The sequence below is a fragment of the Podarcis bocagei genome (assembly GCF_964188305.1).
Source record: "Podarcis bocagei genome assembly, chromosome: 6".
NCBI lineage: Eukaryota > Metazoa > Chordata > Lepidosauria > Squamata > Lacertidae > Podarcis > Podarcis bocagei.
In genome coordinates, this window is record NC_138130.1 from 17553694 (window position 1) to 17574570 (window position 20877).

The following is a 20877-nucleotide window of genomic DNA, read 5'->3' on the forward strand; positions in this document are numbered from 1 at the left end:
CTCTGCTTTTAGAGTCAGAGCAAGTTAGAACAAGCCAAGGTTCTTGCATCTTCCTCCTCCCCACCGGATCAGTTGGCACCCCTGATTTACAATTCCAGAAGAGCCATTGGGGAAAGGGAGTGACATTTATGTCTAATTGTTGGTACACCACTTATGGATTTGAAAGATGATGATCTATGAATTAAGGGAGGGGAATTAAAACACCAAAAAAATCAACACAGCGTACTACATGAAACGTAATTTATGCAATGAACTGATTGTAGAAGAATGGAGACCTTTTTGGACTATTTAGTAAAGCACTGAAAACAAACAAAATTGCAGGCAGAATCGAGATAGGATCAGCAGAAGAAATTGAGCAAAATGCAGCTAATAATAATAATAATACCCTGCCCATCTGACTGGGTTTCCCCAGCCACTCTGGGCAGCTCCCAATGGAATATTAATAATAATTAAAAGTGATAAAAACTCAAACATTAAAAAGTTCCCTAAACAGGGAGATAGTTGTTTATTTCCTTGACATATGATGGGAGAGCATTGAAATGAATAATGATTTTAATAATAATAATAATAATAATAATAATAATAATAATAATAATCACCAGAAGCATTGTATTGCCAGTGCTTGTCTAACATCTGAGGGGAGGTGGTCCCATAGGGTGATGACAACAACAAATAATGTCTTTCATCTTGTCCCCACAAGGAGGATATATGTGGGCTATGATATAACCAGGAAGGCTTCCCTTGCTAATCTCAGTGATCAAGCAGATCTACATGGGATGATGTGTTCCCTCAGGTAGCCTAGTCCTGAGTGGTTTATGGGCAGGAGCAGTGCACTAACAAAATGTAATGGAGTTCTAGAATTTTTTTCACATATACCTCATTGAACTTAGAATATTGGCAGTGTGTATGGGGACCTCAGGAAGCAATTGCTTCCATCACTGGTGGCAACTAATAGCACATTGTGAAAGACTCTGACCTCTAACCTTCTCAACAGAATACTCTGAGAGGCTCTGGGCTATTGACCTCTCCTTTACAGCGTTCAGCAATGTCTGCATAGCCAGTTCTCTCTGCTATGGATGCTGGAAGAAAGTGCTGTTTGCAAATTCTGATATGAACTATCCCGGAAGACTCAACTCCTGGACCAATATGCTGCCACGATGCTGCTTGTGGCCACTGAAAAGGATCTCGGACCATCGGCTGGGTGGGGACTGCGGGGCCTGCTCCCTTCCAGGGCCTTTTCCGGCTGGCCCAGGGGGCGTGGCCCAGGCCCTTTCTCCCAGCTATAAGGGGACTCCTGCTGCAGGGAAGCCTCGGACGATCGGCTGGGTGAGGACTGCAGGGCCTGCTCCCTTCCAGGGCCTTTTCCAACTGGCCCAGGGGGCGTGGCCCAGGCCCTTTCTCCCAGCTATAAGGGGACTCCTGCTGCAGGGAAGCCTCGGACCATCGGCTGGGTGAGGACTGCAGGGCCTGCTCCCTTCCAGGGCCTTCTCCAACTAGCCCAGGGGGCGTGGCCCAGGCCCTTTCTCCCAGCTATAAGGGGACTCCTGCTGCAGGGAAGCCTCGGACCATCGGCTGGGTGAGGACTGCAGGGCCTGCTCCCTTCCAGGGCCTTTTCCAACTGGCCCAGGGGGCGTGGCCCAGGCCCTTTCTCCCAGCTATAAAGGGACTCCTGCTGCGGGGAAGCCTCGGACCATCGGCTGGGTGAGGACTGGAGGGCCTGCTCCCTTCCAGGGCCTTTTCCAACTGGCCCAGGGGGCGTGGCCCAGGCCCTTTCTCCCAGCTATAAAGGGACTCCTGCTGCGGGGAAGCCTTGGACCATCGGCTGGGTGAGGACTGCAGGGCCTGCTCCCTTCCAGGGCCTTCTCCAACTGGCCCAGGGGGCGTGGCCCAGGCCCTTTCTCCCAGCTATAAGGGGACTCCTGCTGCGGGGAAGCCTCGGACCATCGGCTGGGTGAGGACTGGAGGGCCTGCTCCCTTCCAGGGCCTTCTCCAACTGGCCCAGGGGGCGTGGCCCAGGCCCTTATTTGGAACAAACTTTTGGAGAAGCTGGGAAGTGTTCTGCAATTGCTTCCCTGTTCCAATGTGCTTTAAAATGTCCTCAAGCAGTCGGTGGCAATTTAAATTTGTATTTCTTTCCCCCCCCCTTTTTTCTCTTGTTGGGGGTGGGTGGGTGTAATGGATATTTGGTTGGGGATTAATTTTAGTATAATTGTTCTGTTTTTGTTTTCTGTCGTTTTATTGGTTCTGTATAGTTTGTGTTTTGTTTTTAAGGGGCGGGATCAGGGCTGCCTGGGAGTGAGGCCCCAGCCAACACGATGGCTGGGACAAGTTCCACAGGGGGGAAAGCACTGGGACATCCGATCTCGGTGATCATGGGCAGGAGGCGGAGTTACGCTAAGACCAGACCATGTCATTACCGAGGAGGCAGGTTTAGTCGTTGTTTGAAGACTATCCCTGCCTCCGGGTCTGGCCTTGACCAGATGGATACTGGAATCAACAGGGGAAACCCACATAACCTGAAGGTGTTGCTGTGTAATGCCAGGTCAATGATGAATAAAACCACTGCCATCCACGACTTGATTGTGGATGGAGGATTTGACCTGGCTTGTGTGACAGAGACCTGGTTGAATGAGGCAGATGGGCCCGTCCTTGCTGCCGCTTGCCCGCCAGGTTTCTCTTACGCACAGCAACCCAGGTCATGTGGGCGGGGAGGGGGGGTTGCAGTGATTTTTAGGAAGTCATTAGTTTGCATCAGGCGTCCTACTGGGAAGACCCAGTTTTCTGAGTGCATGTTCTGGAAGTTGGGCAATAGGGGCAGTACAGGATTCCTTTTGGTGTACCGACCTCCCCGCTGCACCAAGGATTCCCTGTCCGAGCTGCTTCAGGTCGTGGCGGATGTTCTCCTGGAGACACCTAGCTTGGTTGTCCTAGGGGATTTTAACATCCACACCGACACGACCTTACAAGGGGCCGCTCGGGACTTCGTGGAAAGCATGGCCTCCATGGGGCTGTCCCTGAATAAGTTGGGCCCAACTCATAGTCATGGACATGCCTTAGACCTGGTATTCACCTCTAGCGACGTGGGTGATCTGACACTAAGTAAAAATGAAACCAAAGAAGTGCCATGGTCAGATCACTTCCTGGTGCAACTGGACTTCTCCGCGACCCTTCCCCTCTGCAGGGAGGTGGGACCAATTCGGATGGTCCGCCCCCGCCACTTAATGGATCCAAATGGTTTCCAGAAAGTGGTAGGGGATGCTTTATCCCATGTTGATGGCCTTTCAGCTGATTCCCTGGTGGCCCGCTGGAATGCGGAGTTAACCAGGGCTATCGACTGTTTGGCTCCGAAGCGCCCTCTCCGATTGCATGGAGCCCGGACAGCCCCGTGGTTTTCTTCGGAGCTGAGGGCGATGAAACAATCGCTGAGACGGCTAGAGCGTCGGTGGCAGAAAACTCACTCCGAATCTGACCGGACACAGGTTAGAGCTCAACATCGAGCCTACCAAGTGGCGATAGCGACGGCGAAGAAGACTTTCTTCACCGCCTCTATTGCATCTGCAGAAAATAGTAGCAGGAGACTCTTTCAGGTGGTCCGCAATTTAACGGAACCACCTTTACCACCGGGGCCTTGTAAAGACCCCAAGATCTCCTGCAACGATTTTGCAAAGTTTTTTGCAGATAAAATCACTCATATTCGGAAGGAGCTAGACACCACCGTGGGAGCAGGGCTGGGGCGGGAGAGTGCTAGAGCCCTGTCTGGTCAAGTTGCATGGAATCAATTTCAATCCGTTACCCCCGAGGATGTGGACAGGCTGCTTGGACGAGTGAAACCAACCACCTGTCTCCTGGATCCTTGCCCATCCTGGCTTATAAAAGCTAGCCGGGAAGGGCTGGTCGATGGGCTCTGCGGGGTGGTGAATGCTTCCCTCTGTGAGGGAACCTTCCCAGATCCGCTGAAAGAGGCGGTCATTAAACCGCTTCTTAAAAAACCATCTTTAGACCCGGCCAGTATGGCTAACTATCGCCCAGTCTCAAATCTTCCATTCTTGGGCAAGGTGATTGAGCGTGTGGTTGCTGAACAACTCCAGGCACGCCTGGAGGATGCGGACCATTTGGATCCCTTCCAATCAGGGTTCAGGCCTCATCATGGGACTGAAACTGCCTTGGTCGCACTGGTTGATGATCTCCGGTGAGCTAGGGACAAAGGTGAGAGTTGTTTCCTAGTTCTGCTGGATCTCTCAGCGGCCTTTGATACAATCGACCATAACATCCTTCTGGACCGTCTAGAGGGGTTGGGAGCTGGGGGCACTGTTATACAGTGGTTTCGCTCCTTTCTCCTGGGCCGTGTTCAGAAAGTGGTGGTGGGGGATGAGTGTTCAGACCCTTGGGCCCTCACTTGTGGGGTGCCTCAGGGTTCTGTCCTCTCCCCCATGCTTTTTAACATCTATATGAAGCCGCTGGGAGAGATCATCAGGGGGTTTGGACTGGGTGTCCATCAATATGCAGATGATACCCAGCTCTACCTTTCTTTCAAATCAGAACCAGTGAAGGCGGTGAAGGTCCTGTGTGAGTGCCTGGAGGCAGTTGGAGGATGGATGGCGGCTAATGGATTGAAGTTGAATCCTGACAAGACAGAAGTACTGTTTTTGGGGGACAGGGGGCGGGCTGGTGTGGAGGACTCCCTGGTCCTGAATAGGGTAACTGTGCCCCCTGAAGGACCAGGTGTGTAGCCTGGGAGTCATTTTGGACTCACAGCTGTCCATGGAGGCGCAGGTCAATTCTGTATCCAGGGCAGCTGTCTACCAACTCCACCTGGTACGCAGGCTGAGACCCTACCTGCCCGCGGACTGTCTGGCCAGAGTGGTGCATGCTCTAGTTATCTCCCGCTTGGACTACTGCAATGCGCTCTACATGGGGCTACCTTTGAAGGTGACTCGGAAACTACAGCTAATCGAGAATGCAGCAGCTAGACTGGTGACTGGGGGCGGCCGCCGAGACCACATAACACCGGTCTTGAAAGACCTACATTGGCTCCCAGTACGTTTCCGAGCACAATTCAAAGTGCTGGTGTTGACCTTTAAAGCCCTAAACGGCTTCTGCCCAGTATACCTGAAGGAGCGTCTCCACCCCCATCGTTCTGCCCGGACACTGAGGTCCAGCGCCGAGGGCCTTCTGGCGGTTCCCTCATTGCGAGAAGCGAAGCTACAGGGAACCAGGCAGAGGGCCTTTTCGGTGGTGGCGCCCGCCCTGTGGAATGCCCTCCCATCGGATGTCAAGGTGATGGACAACTACCTGACATTCAGAAGACATCTTAAGGCGGCCCTATTCAGGGAAGCTTTTAATGTATGATATTTTAGTGTTTTTTGGTTTCTGTGGAAGCCGCCCAGAGTGGCTGGGGAAACCCAGCCAGATGGGCGGGGTACAAATAATAAATTATTATTATTATTATTATTATTATTATTATTATTATTATTATTATCTATATAAATCAGAATAGTATTTACATAATAGTATATCCTTTGGAGTTTGCACTTCTCTGAATTCTGCACTCAAAAGAACTGTGGTTGGAAATGCACATTTTGAGATTTTAAAAATATCTTTAGCCGTTTAAGAGAAAATACATTTTTAAACAGCTTTGTATGTAAAGAGCTTTTAAAATAATCACCTTCATCATCATGAGATTAATGTGGAAATGGAAGTGATGTGGATAAGAAGCACACTCTCCCATCTATTCCCATCTCAGGTGTATGTACCAGTAATTCCCTTCCTGGTGCTTCAAAAAAGCCAATTTGGCATTGGTGGTTCTTGTTTTATTAACCCCCTCTAGACACTATTTTAAAAGGGTTCATTTGGGGAAGATATATTTTAGGGGAGATGAGCTATGAAAAATGGCTGTTGTCTCATGGCAATAGAACTGCTTATGAAAGCATCTTCCTGCATGATTAAACATGGAGAACAATACAAGGAACAACTCTTGGTTTTAAAACATACCAACCACAGCTAATAATAGGCTTTGATTTGTGGCGACTGCATTGAGAAATGCTTAGAGCCTGCAATTTGTTTATTATATTTAAGAGAGATCCTCAAGATGGGTTAAAGCTTTAGTCGAAGAAGAGCCAAGTGTCTGCACACCACATCAGATATACAAAACTGCTTGGTATGACAACAATCTCTATCAACTTGCCAACAAAGGGGAAAAATTAATTTACCACACATCAGATACTGATGGCGATGTGAGATTATTTATATGTACACATCTGTGTCAAGGTTTGCCTAATACAACATTCTTGTACTTGGGCAGAACCAGAAGGCGGTTTGAGAAGCAAGGAGGGGCAGGCCCGAGCTAAAGCCATTTGCTTACTATTTGCTTACAGATTAGAAACAAAGGAAGCTCCCTTATATTGAGTCAGATCATTTGGATCATCTACCTCTGTACTGTCTACACTAACAGCAGCTGTCCAGGATTACAGGTAAGGGTACCTAGCAATGGCAGAGATTGAACCTGGAACCTCCTGCACAGCGATGTCGTGTTGGTTGCCAGTGCCCAAGTTGGGCGATGGCACCGTAGCACCCCTCAAAACTGAGTGGGGCCGTGCTGCATCACCTGCCCGCTTGCACAGGGCTGAGCCCAGCTGACTGATGTGGCTCTTGGCGGTCGAATCCCCCCAACTTCTGCAGAGAGGTGTGCTGGGCCGGGCCACATTGGGTCTGCCCCTTGGCTACCTCCTGTTGGCATTTCGCCCACCCGGGAGCGTTGCCAGCCTCCCGAGGCACTCTGGGGCGAAGTCCGGTAGTCATCCTCTGGCTGCCGTCCAGGAATCCTCTTTCAGTCCAGAAATAGGTGACCTGTCTCTTATTGAGAAAAGCACACCCATTTCCCCTGAGCAACCATCAGAAGGAAAAGGCAGTTACGTAGACTTCTTTTTTTTTTTTATAAGATATTTTATTAGATTTTCACAATAAAAACATACAAAAACAGAAAAAATGCAACATCACAAAATAGAAAAAAAGAAAAAAGAGAACACAATACAAAAATACAAACATTAAACACATCAAAAGGAAAAGAAAAAAGAGATAAAAGCACATATAATAACAAAAAACAAAAATTTCCTCTTTCTTAATTTTCATCTTCAATTAACTTATTTTCTGGACTTCCTCACGTCTCCCATTCCTGTATCCCTTTTTAAATTAATTCAGCAAATTCATATCCTATTAATTTATCTGTTGTTAATCCAATCTTACATTTTACTTTGTTGCTAAAACCCCTGCAATTCATTTCAATGTCTTCAACATTCATAAATTTTACAATATTTCTGCAAATAAATTTTAAATTTCTTCCAATCCTCCTCCACCGTCTCCTCTCCCTGGTCTCGGATTCTGCCAGTCATTTCCACCATTTCCATGTAATCCATTAGTTGCATCTGCCAATCTTCCAAGGTGGGTAGGTCTTGTGTCTTCCAATGCTTTGCGATGAGAATTCTTGCTGCTGCTGTAGCATACATAAAAAAGTTCTATCCTTCTTTAACACCGATTGGTCCACTATGCCCAGGAGGAAGGCCTCTGGTTTTTTTGGGAAAGTATATTTAAATACCTTTTTCAGTTCATTACGTAGACTTCATCTACTTTATTAAACTGCATACAGAACAACACGTGTGGCTGGTCGTCCCGAACAGCCCAGCTTGTGAGTACTACGACTCAACTCTGCTCCTGTCCAGGAGCGGAAGAGAGAACTGTAGCTCCGCCTTGGCTACAGACAGGACCGTTTGGGAACTGACTGTGACTTCCTTTCCCACAGAGAGAAACATCACCTGATGTAAACAGCTCTTGCTGTTTCCTGCCAGCGTGGCAGCTGGTGGCGGCTGAAATCCCAACACCTCCTTCCATCCACGCTGCTCATCGTGGCCCTGAACTGCTCTGCCGCCTCTGCCAGGGTGGGGTGGAGATCCCCGTGGAAGCCAGTGCCTGCATGGGGTCCCTGGTCCTACCCTCACAGAACTTTGTGCCCTGGGCCATGGCCTCCCTGGCTGCCCCATGCTACACCTCTGCTTCTGCATGCAAACAGATGCCCTAGCACTGAGCGATGGCTCTTCCTTGAGGATGTTGTCATGAAAGACTATCAGCATACAACGTCAGATCCTACAGATTGCAATCTGATCCAGACTGTATGTGGGCCACTCAGGCAGCAGATGATAAGCTACCTGCAGAACAGTTGACTCATCTGACTTTTAAGGTCAGAGACTGCATATTCTGCTCCTCCATATTCTGCTCCTCCATATTGAAGGAGCGTCTCCACCCCCATCGTCCAACCCGGACACTGAGGTCCAGCGGCGAGGGCCTTTTGGCGGTTCCCTCACTGCAAGAAGTAAGATCACAGGGAACCAGGCAGAGGGCCTTCTCAGTAGTGGCACCCACCCTGTGGAATACCCTCCCATCATACAGTGGTGCCTCGCAAGATGAAATTAATTCGTTCCGCAAGTTTTTTCTTCTTGCGAGTTTTTCGTCTTGCGAAGCACGGTTTCCCATAGGAATGCATTGAAAATCAATTAATGCGTTCCTAGGGAAACCGCCTTCAGACCAGGTCCGGGGACAGTCTGTCCCCCGACCTCTTCTGAAGGCTGGGGGGGGGGACACAAGGGCTTTTCTTCCCACTGCCAGCCTTCAGAAGGCTGTTCTGAAGGCTGGCGGTGGGAAGAAAAGCCCTTCTTCCCACCTCCCGCCCCGCAAGCTCCAGGGACAGGAGGGCTTTGCTGCCGACCGCCAGCATTTTAAAAGCCCCTGCTGTCCCGGGGAGATTTTAAAATGCTGGGGGTCGGCAGCGAACGCTTCTCTCCCGCCCGCCAGCATTTTAAGATCGCCCGGGACAGCAGAGAAGTCTCTGCTGTCCCGGGGAGATTTTAAAATGCTGGGGGTCGGCAGCGAACGCTTCGCTCCCGCCCGCCAGCATTTTAAGATCGCCCGGGGCAGCGGAGAAGTCTCCGCTGTCCCGGGAAGGCAGGCGGGGGGGGAGCAAAGACTTTTGCCCCCCGCCGGCCTTCAGAAGAGGTCTAGGACCTCTTCTGAAGGCCGGCTGTGGGCGAAAGTCTTTGCTCCCGACCGCCAGCAATTTAAAACAGGTCCCCGGAGATTTCCCTATGGGCTTTCGTCTTGCGAAGCAAGCCCATAGGGAAATTCGTCTTGCGACGCGCCTCCAAAACAGAAAACCCTTTCGTCTTGTGGGTTTTCCGTCTTGCGAGGCATTCGTCTTGCGGGGTACCACTGTATGTCAAAGAAATAAACAGCTATCTGATGTTTAGAAGACATCTGAAGGCAGCCCTGTTAAGGGAAGTTTTTAATGACTGATGTTTTAATGTGCTTTTTATATTTTGTTGGAAGCCGCCCAGAGTGGCTGGGGAAACCCAGCCAGATGGGTGGGGTATTATTATTATTGTTGTTGTTGTTGTTGTTGTTGTTGTTGTTGTTGTTGTTGTTGTTATTGTTATTATTATTAAATATACATATGCCAAATATCTCATTCTCATGCTCAGATACAGACCCACACAGATACCCACACATGGTATACCTATATGATCTACATAGTCCTCCGTCATCAGCCTGAGAGATCCATTCATTTCCTTTCTCTCCAACCTGCAGATCTCCCAGGTGGGCTGGCAAATGAGCAGGCAGATGAGAAGCAAGCTAAGGGGGGCCTGCAATTATGCTTGCAGTGAAAGTGCTCTGGTGCTCAGGTGGTCTGGCACCAGCCCTGCTGCTGCTACCACCCAGAAACAGGTGGGGCAGGCGGGCCTCAGCTGTTCCGCATCCTGCTGTTTCTGACACTTGCCAAAATCTCTCATCCAATTTCTCAAAAGTTTAGTTTCCCTGCAAAAGAGGCTTCCATTTTTTCCCCTGAGTCTTTCTGCAGGCATTTTATTTCTTGATCATTTCTTGATGTGGGACGTTTTCTTCTATACGTTTAATGTTTATCCAGCACTCTGCAGCCTTCTGATCTGTAAAAGCCCCCACAGACGGAGGGACCTCTCTACCATTCGACTTCATTAAAACACAGAAAGTCGGGGAGACTAGCAATCGAGTGCCTAATATCAGTGTGCTCGCTGTTTTTGTTTTTAAGAGAATTTCCTTTGTAGTTCTTTTTTTCCTTTCCTTTCCTTTCCTTTACTCTTTCTTTTCCTTTCCTTTCCTTTCCTTTCCTTCCCTTCCCTTCCCTTCCCTTCCTTCCTTCCTCCCTTCCTTTTTTTTTTTACAAAACACCATTTAGCACTGATTTCTTTAAAGTAAAAAAGGCTTCACTTTAAAAGCACACAAGATGAAGAGCTGTCAGGGACAGAATAGGCAGCCTCCTCACTTTCCCATACTAGAAAGCCCAGCTGAAGTGCAGCATGAAAGGTGAAGCATTGAGGCATCTGATCAAGGCCTGTATTTTAAAATGAGCTATCACAATAAGGTAATCTTTTGTGGAAGGAATGCATATACTAGACATCAACATGATTTTATTATTAATCCTGATCCCTTGGGAAGGGGAAGGGTCCTTGAATCTGACCAAATTTGCTAAATATGGATTCCGCCAAGACCACAATATGTGGGTAGGCTTAGCTGAGATGGTAGCCAATGTTACAAATAGGACCAATTGCCTTGTTTGCTCTCTTTGACCAGATGATTCAGAGGGAGGTATGCCCTTATTACCGATACCATTAAATGCCATTGGTATGGTAAGCGAAATGCCACACCAAACAGAAGTACAGAATTTCCCCGGATGGAACTCAACTAAACCAATACGAGTTATACCTGTACAAGGGGAATTCTGTATACGTAAATCATTAGATGCAGCTGATTCTACCATGGTAGGCTCTTCTCATTGCCACTATACTTGGGATTATATTAAGAATAGTCAAACCTGGGCAAACGGTACTACCTATCGAACTCGGAATACCTTGCCCTGTGCACCTCCTTTTATACATGCATGGAAAATGGTGTGGAACATAACTGTGACAGCAAAAGGCAATCTAACATACTGCACTGTGAACTCTATACCCCTTTTGATATTTCACCTCATGCACTCCACGTACCAAAAACCTCAGACCCGGTGGGTGTGGTGGATATGTGGAGAATGGGCATACAATCAACTCCCTTCCAAATGGAGTGGGACTTGTTTCCTGGGATGGGTATTACCACCAATGTGGATTATGCCCACTAGTTCGGCCAAGCGTACACGAAGAAACACTGATATTTCTCATATAGCAGGAGGAAGTACCCAAAGTTGGAGCGATACTGATGATTGGCCACCAGAGCGCATTATAGCCTATTATGATCCTGCCTCCTGGAATCCTGATGAGCTCATACAAGGGGCACGGGATCCTATTTATAATCTAAACAGAATAATTCAATTCCAAGCAGTAGTGGAACTTGTAACCAATGCAACGGCCCAGAGTTTGAGACTTATTGCACAACAGTTGGATGAAAGTAGAGCTGCCATTTTGCAGCTGAAAATGGGAATGGATTATGTACTTGCCAGGCAGGGAGGCCTATGTGGAGTCTTGAACTTGACAGGGAATGCCTGTTGCTTTAACATTTCTGATAATGGTGAGGCAATCCGTGTGTTGGCCACAAAGATGGAGAGTATAGCACATGTCCCAGTACAAAAATGGGAAGGATGGGATATGGGATGGCTCACCAATTGGTTACCTAATGTTGCAGGACTCAAAGGGATACTACTGTCTTGCTTGTTTTTCTTGATGGTAGTAGTAATGGTTTTATGTATGGTGCCATGTATCATTTCATGTTTTAGAAGTACAATTAGCAAGATGATTTCAAATGAAACTCTACCTCATATTATGGCCCTATACAGAGCTTTACCTCAGGAATATGATGAAGGTCAAGCTATCAAGGACACTTGGGATGAAGGTCCTTGAGCTTGAAAGGGGGGAATGAGGCATCTGATCAAGGTCTGTATTTTAAAATGAGCTTAAAGATATATTTGCAAATGTTTGTATGTTTCATGCCAGACATAAAGCAACTGGCTGAGTACTCTGGCAGTTGTTTATCTTCCTGCTCAAGGGCCCCCCTGATTTATAGCAGTACCTCAAAGTTGTAAAAGGGAATTACAGGCTGGGAGCAAAGGTCATACTGACCATACAAATTACAGAATACAATCAAGCTGCAAAAACACTAATTAAGAGTTGGTAAATAGTAAGATTTATTGTTTAACAGAAAATAATACCATGTGCCTCCCATCAGACTCTAGCCATATCTTCCTAAGGTTAAACGGCAAGAGCTAATGGGAACAGCAGCTGGCTGGAAAGGAGGTTGTAAATTGAAGAGGTTGCTTTTGAAACTGTTTTTACTAAGTTCCTTTTCTTCTAAAAATCTATCTATATTATGTATGAACTATATTGGCTTAATGTAATTATGCAAAGGATTTAGAAAGTAAGAAAAGTTAGATTCTTATGTTAGATTCTTATTTCATTGATGGTGTGTGAGAAGGTGAACCCAAGATCTCTGTTTAAGATAAAAATTAAAACCATGAGCCATCTGTTTTATCCATTTGTTTTTGGAATGCCAGGGGCAACAGGGCAAAAGGTGATCTGGTAATTAAGGTGCCTTGTCGAGGCAAATGTAAGATATATGGCTACTTGTCTGCCATTTATGGATAGAAGGAATTATAGCTCTTTGTCTCCCATAAAAGGTAATAGGAAATGGGTGTATCTTTTATGATTGGTTCTAGCAAACAGCCAATAGGAATTTCAACCAGGCTGATTGGACAGAGGCAGCCAAAGGAGGAGCAAGGGGCTGGGCTGAGGAAATATAAGTGCTGGCCATCAGGGCTGGAGTAGGCAGAGCTTTTGGTAACCATATACCACTGTGCCTATCATTTATTTGTCTGACAAATAAATTATTATTTTAATTTCTCTATTGCTGCGTTGAATATTTCATTCCAGCTAAGCGTTAACCACAAGCAGGGTGCTACAGCATGAAAGGCAAGATGCTCACAAACACAGACCCTCCAAGTGTCCCTATTTTCCAAGGACAGTCCCGGTTTTACAGGAGCCATCCTGGTTTCAGATTTGCTACTGGAATGTCCCTCTTTTCTCAGGACGTCCCTCTTTTCATCAGAGAAGTGTTGTAGGTTATGGAGTTATGTGACCCCAGAGCCAAGGAGATAAGCAGTTACACAACCTTAGAAGACATCTGAAGGCAGTTCTGTATAGGGAAGTTTTTTTAAATGTTTTATTATGTCTTTATATATGCTGGAAGCTGCCCAGAGTGGCTGGGGCAACCCAGTCAGATGGGTGGGGTATTAATAATAATAATAATAATAATAATAATAATAATAATATAATAATAATTTTATTAAGGAATAAAAAGGTAAAGGGACCCCTGACCATTAGGTCCAGTCGCGGACAACTCTGGGGTTGTGGCGCTCATCTCGCTTTACGGCCCCTGCCGTCTGCCACATCGGCAATCTGGGGCAGACCGCGGGTCGTTGAGACCGTCCTCCCCTGCCCTGGGGAGGCTGCCAGGGCTAATTACCCCCATATCAGCCCTGAATTATCGGAACGGCTGAGGTCCGATTGTGTGGGATCAGCCATTTTCCACCGCCGGAAACCGGAAGTGCATGACTAAGCCGCTTCTGGTGAACCAGAGCAGCGCATGGAAATGCCTTCCTGCCAGAGTGGTACCCATTTATCTACTTGCACTTTGATGTGCTTTTGAACTGCTAGGTTGGCAGGAGCTGGGACCGAAGTAAGCAAATCAGATACAATCTTCCCTCCAAAAAAAGGCAGGCAGGCCAGCTAAAAATGGTTGGCCAGTAACATGATGAGTACCCCCCAGATTCTTACCTACTTCAATTTTATAGCAAAGGAAAACTGTGGTCCAACATCTTTTGCTTTATGAAAAATATTGGCACTCCAAATTGTAACACATGAAGAAATATTGAGAATATTATCTGTGCTTCTTTCTGCCACAGAACCGAATTGTTTCTTCTGCTGCCAGATCGATAGAAAGTGAAAAAAGAAATGTAAGGAAACTACAACACCTGCAATGATGTTCTTTGAAAACGTACCCTTTCACTTTACAGATTTCTGGAAGCATTTAAGCAACCCATCTGAAATCAGTTTCGAGAGAGCAAATGCTGGCACTGAGCAGTCAAAGTTAAAATAAGTTGCACCAAACACATGTTGCAACCTGGAAGAAATTGTCTTACATTCTAGCACTTTGATATTTAGCACAGCTACTTGCCCCTAAACTTCCATCCATGTGTGTGTGTGTGTGTGTGTGTGTGTGTGTGTGTGTTCCTCTGCACCTCCCTCGTGTTCCTTGACATGCTGGATCAGGTCACATTATTATTATTATTATTATTATTATTATTATTATTATTATTATTATTATTAATAATAATTTATTTATACCCCACCCTCCCCAGCCAAGGCCAGGCTCAGGGTGGCTAACAAGCAATAATAAAAACAAGTTGAATGAATACAACATTAAAACATTTAAACATTAAAATGCAGCCTCATCACAGGAGGAGAAAGGAAAGAAGAAAAGAGGGGGAGGGAATCAAATTGACTCCAAGCCAAAGGCCAGGCAGAGCAGCTCTGCCTTACAGGCCCTGCAGAAAGAAATCAGATCCTGCAGGGCCCTGGTCTCATGAGACAGAGTGTTCCACCAGGCTGGAGCCAGTGTTGAAAAAGCCCTGGCTCTGGCTGAGGCTAATCTAACTTCCTTAGGGCCCGGGACCTCTAGGGTGTTGCTATTTAAGGACCTTAAGGTCCTCTGTGGGGCATACCGGGCGAGATGGTCCCGTAGGTACGAGGGTCCTAGGCCATGAAGGGCTTTAAAGGTCAAAACCAGCACCTTAAATCTGACCCTGTACTCCACTGGGAGCCAGTGCAGCTGGAAAAGCACTGGGTGAATATGCTCCCATGGCAGAGACCCCGTGAGGAGCCTTGCTGCGGCATTCTGCACCCACTGGAGTTTCTGGGACATGATGGGCAGAGGAGGAATGGTGGAGACCACCTCCCCATCCTGACCCTTCCAAGGAAGAGGTTGAGGAAGACAGTATAGATTGACAACAGTGGTTTGATGGAGGTCACATCTCAGAGGCAGATGAGGGGGAAAGTTGGGAGATCATGGGAGAGCCAGAGCAGCTGGCTAACACATTGTCATTAGAAAGCATTCCAGATCCTCCATCTCCCAGAACCCGGTGAGCCTTAAAAGTAGGAGAGCAAAGAGCTCAAAGACAGAGGGCACCTAGCAGCACCCGTAGAAGAGACAATGAGAATGACGAAGGAGGAAGTGGGAGAGACGGGGGTGGAGATTCACTCAGGACAATGCCATTATCTAAGAGGCTGGGTTCTATAGCCTCTCTCTGTAAAGAATGGAATTTAAAAAAAGGATGGCAACTTTTCCTTGCCTTATACTTTCCTGTGCAACCAGCCATGAGCTGCTGACAGCATCCTGAGACATCCAATATCCTGTTCTCACAGTGGCCAACCAGAAGCCAATGGGTAGCCCACAAACATGACATGAGTGCCGCAATTCTCTGGTTGTAAACCCCATAAATTGTTATACAGAGGTTTATTGCCTCCAGCGGTGGAGCTAGAATATAGCCATCATGTATTTCTTTGGAAGTCATGCAGATTGGTTGCTATCATTACATTTTATGGAAGCAAATTCCATAGTTGCACTTTCCCTTGTCTGTCCTAATATTCTAACACTCAATTATTTGATGGTCCTAAATGAGAGAGGACAAGAACAGTTCACGTTCTCAACATTATACATAATCCTTTACACCTTTATCACTTCTCATTTGACTAATTTTTTCTCTCTAAAGTAAAACACCCCAAATGTTGTAGCCTTTCCCTATAGGGGAGTTGCCCCAGCCCTATAATAATTCTGGTTGTCCTTTCCTGAACCTCTCCCCAGTTCTACAATATCCATTATTGGGTGTTTCGTATTGTATCCCTAGGGTTCTGAGGGGCACATCGGCTTTCCTTAAAAAAAGCTGGACTGATTTTCAGTGTCTGCCTCCCCTGGCACCAAGTGCAAGTTTTTCCTAGGGCATGGAGTGTGAATTTGTTATTCGAAAGGGTGTCCATCAACTTGTTCTGAATTTTTATTATTTTTATTATTATTTTTTGCAGTGAATTCTAAATGCTGTGTTCTGATTCAATTTAAGGGTGCTGTTCTCTTCATTTCATACTTACCTGGCAAGGGAGACACTTCGATCATTTTAAGGGTGATTTTGACCCTCTTACTAGCTTGTTGTATGTCACCCTGATAGTTTTGATGAAGGATGACATGACAAATCTTAGGAAGGATGGAAGGGGTTAAATAAATAATATTTCCTTGCAACACATGGGACACTAGGTCGAACGGCCTTGAGAAATGGAGAAGTCAATGTGGGGAAGGGTTCTTTGATGATGGAAAATTTAGAAAATTGCTGCACCATCCCATAGAGCCAACAAATCTTAGGATCCAAAAGGCCACATCAGTTCAGATGGCACCATTGTTTGGCAACACATGAGTACACATTGCCCCTTCCAACATAACAACACAGCTGTTTGGGGAGGATGGGGCTCCTTGTTCTTCATTAGAAATGCAACCGGGGCTACATTTTTGTGCTTAGCTATGCATGAGCAAGTTCCACTGATTTCTATGAAACCTGAAGAGGCCAATGACTGCCTTGGCCCAGGACAGTCACAGCATGTACAGTATGTATGCGTGTGGATAGACAAAATAAAAAAATTCCTTCCTGTAGCACCTTAAAGACCAACTGAGTTAGTTCTTGGTATAAGCTTTCGTGTGCATGCACATGAAAGCTTATACCAAGAACTAACTCAGTTGGTCTTTAAGGTGCTACAGGAAGGAATTTTTTTATTTTGACTATGGCAGACCAACACGGCTACCTATCTGCGTGTGGATAGAGATAGAGATGGCAATAGAGCTATATAAACATTTGAAGCATTTAAAATGCAGTGCTAGAACCATATTGCACATCTACAAATAGAAAAGTGGGAACATAAAATAGAAATTTAGATGATTGTTCACTGACAGCCATTTTAATTGATGAAATAGTGAGTTGGGCATTTTTGTGATTGGTTTTTAGGCTATTTTGGTTCTGGAGAGGGCTACGTTGTTTTCAGTGGAGTGTGTGTGTGTGTATGTTGTAATTGTCATATCAAATGTTCAAGTTGGCCAGTAGTCATTTTAATCCATGGTTTTTAAAAATGCCTTCTCCCAGGCTTCCTCACGGCAGCATGGGCTTCCTCTTTGAAAAGCTTACATACTAATAGCACTCCCTACATTACAATGACCATGTGAAAACTACCCAGCTACTCAATTTCTATATACTTTCCCCATCCCTACCACCAATATCCTTGCTGGTCACTTTGATCTGCCCCCACCAGCTCCAATGGCCAAAGGGAGGGGGGAGAAAAGTTTTGAGCAGCAGTAGTTCTGCTGCATTCCTGTGAGAAGAAATGTCAAGCAAAGCTATGAAGTCAATCTTTAATTCCAACAATGAGTGGTAACCTTTGAAAAATGGTTCACCTTTACTTCCTTCAATATTTCAATCAATGGCACCTCTACTGAGTGACCAGAGGAGGAATGAATGCTGGGAGGAGCACAGAGAGAAGAAGCCTCGTTTCATAGCCCAACAAGCACAGGATGTCTTGGCCCTGGGGCACTGCGGCCCGTAGACTGCAGCAAAATACTGGGCAAAGTTTTGGCCAGTATCTTGTCCATGCAATGGGTTCCTGAGAAAAAGCTGTCCCATGAGCCCTTGCGAAGGGGAGGGTAAAGCCTCAGCCCACCCTCATTATTCAGCCCAGACACTGAGGTCCAGCAGCGAGGCCCTTCTGGTGGTTGCCTCACTGTGAGAAGCGAAGTTACAGGGAACCAGGCAGAGGGCCTTCTTGGTAGTGGCACCCACCCTGGGGAACCCCCTCCCATCAGATGTCAAATAAATAAACAACTATCTGACATTTAGAAGACATTTGAAGGCAGCTCTGTTTAGGGAAGTTTTTAATAACTAATGTTTTAATGTATTTTTCATCTTTTGTTGGAAACCCAGATGGGCAGGGTATAAATAATATATGATGATGATGATGATGATGTAAGACTGCTTTCCCTAGGCCATTTTGCCAATCTTGTTGGACCCATGGGCATGTTATCAAATTAGATTAAATGTCCTGTGTACCACACATGCTGCATCTAAGCACACATTGCAACCTAAGTATGCATTGACGAAGTACATGTGCAACCCTTGATCTATTGGAAGAAGATATTCAATTAAATAATAATGTAACTTAAACTTTTATATTTTCTTTGCCACTTAGAACAATACTATTTCCTCACCTATGCTAATTTATAACCAATCCCTCTCCTTTTTGCACAGTATGATGTTCCTGATGCAACATTAAGTATAATGCCTGTACCTGCTTCCCTTTATGCACCTAATTTTGCAGCATGAAAGTCACAACAGGAGACTGAGAACATGCCTCTTCCAACTGAGCTCTAAATGTTCTGAGAGGCTCCTTCTTAGGTTGGACAGGAGAAAAGGAATATTTCCTAGAAGACAGACCTTTGAACTAAAATCCCACAGAACAAGGGAGCCACCTGCTACAGATACTCTGTGTAGAAGGGATGGGGAAGGAGAAAACCCAGAAGAATGACTACAAAGAATACGGAACGACACGGCTGCAAATAATGAAGAAGCTGCAAGAGTTCTGACTTCTTTCTTTTAAAAAAAAATCTCCTGGAAACAAGCACATAATAAAAGAAGTGCTCCTTCAAAAGAGCTGCTGCTTCAAAATACAATGCAAACTAAATTTCAGACAGGCTAAAAATAGTTTTTCAGACTTGGGCAGGAGAGGGGTGGTGGTGCAGAGGTAATCACGATCAGGAAATCCTCAGGCCAGGCAAAAAGCAAAGATAATAAAAACAAAGATGTGAAGAAAGCTAAGCTTGCTCTTTCTTCTTCTTTGCTTTGGTCTTTTTTTAATTGTTCTTTAGGGAAAATGGGTATGGGACAGTCCTCACCTGGGTCAAGTACCACAGAGCTTTCTGAGGCAGCAAAACATGGTCTAAAGTTTGTGTGTGTGTGTGTGTTAATGCTGTGCAATGGGAAGCTTCTTTCATTTTACACACATGCACACACACAAACCATGTTTGAGGAACACGCTCTTTGCAAATTCTAATAAAAACTGACCTGAGCTGCAACCCCAAGGACCAATGGGCAGGTCAGAACTTAGTTCACCCTTCTCCAGCAGTGTTTTTGTCTTAACGTGTTTTTTAAAAAACCTGTAAAAATGCACATTTCAGGATAAAGTATATTCAGAAATACTGTGTGCAATTAGTGAGAAAATATAATTGTAATTACATACTTAAATATGGGCAGATTTTTCTTTTTAAAAACAAAAACAAAAGAAACCACAATAAATTCACAGGTTAATGTGGAAATGTGTGTGTGTGTGTTTTATTTGATTTTACAAATGAAAATTACATGCAATACCAAATACATATCCATAAAATTCTCTGAATCTCACGACTTCCGCCCATCCCCTCCATGGGTCCTATTGTCAACCTTTCCAACTGCATATTATTTCAGAGTCTATATTTTGTATCTATCCATATTGTCCATAATATTTGTTGCATTACAAGTGTTATTGCAATCCTGCTAATGTTTTCATCTGCTTACAGTGGTCTCCTAAATAAATTATAAACTTTTCCCATTCTTTCTTGAATTTCTTGACTTCTTGGTCTCTGAGTATCCTGGTCAGTTTTGCCATTTCAGCATAGTCTAACAGCTTAGTTTGCCATTCCTCTCTGGTAGGGGCCATTCTTCTCCGGTAGGTCAAATTATTTTGACCAGAAATAGGCTGACCCAATTATCCCTGGTGCCTGTGTGTGTGTGTGTGTGTGTGTGTACACACCTTTCCTCTAAACTAAGGCAAGGACCTTCACTGATGTTATTTTCGCATGTTGTCCTTGCACAGGGGACATGCTAATCGTCTCTGCATCATTCGGATTTTAGCAAATGTGTTGCTAAATCTAGATCTATAGCTATTCCTTGGAATACTTTGTGGGTTTGCATTGTTTCCCCTCCCCATTGTCCTCAAAGCTGAACTGGCAGTGCCCCAAGCAACAGCAATGGGAGATGCCCCCATCACTGTTTTTTCACAGACTGCTGCACCCAAGGCACTCCTGAGATAGAAGCATTTCCTTCTATTAGCTTCCAAAGGATGTTGCTCCACTGGTTGCTAAAAACTCAATTATTTTCTCAAGCTTTTAATGGTCATTACTATTGGCTGGTTGTATTTGTCTGCCCTGGTGTATTGGCTATTTTATTTCCCCTTGCAATTTTAATGCATTTTTCCCTACTGTGCAGTACATTGCGATCTAAAGATAGTATACTCTCTCTATATACACACACACACACAGAGAGATTATATACATATATAACTATATTCTATGTATGTGCATATATACACACACACAAATGGCCTTCTAAATACTATGATGATATTGAATGAGGAAGGGAAAACATGATATCATTCCCTTTCTATGCACAGAGTCTGTTTTGGCTGAATGAAAGCTGAATGACAATAAGACTATTGTATTTAATGTTCCTCAGTTGAAATCATGTGTTGGAGGCATTTTGCTAGGAGCAGTGCATTTCTAGTGCGCATTGAGAACAGCTTGCTCAAGGGAAACCACAGAGAATATAATGATTCTGATCCAAAGCTGTATTTTCCTGTGAGCGTCCCCATCAATTGAGAACACATAAGGTACACCTCAGCTGAGATGGCTGTGAACACAAGTTGAATATAACTTGTGATGCTTCCATTAAGATCACATTTATACCCCGAAGAGATGTAT

At 45.4% G+C, this 20877-nt stretch overlaps 1 long non-coding RNA gene across 1 annotated transcript; it reads left to right on the forward strand.

Annotated features, from left to right (window-relative positions):
• The first annotated feature begins 13960 nt into the window (after positions 1-13960).
• Positions 13961-18961, forward strand: LOC308589519. Its single transcript, XR_014009346.1, has 2 exons — positions 13961-14055; positions 18465-18961. It is a non-coding gene; the product is annotated as an uncharacterized lncRNA (long non-coding RNA).
• Positions 18962-20877: the final 1916 nt, after the last annotated feature.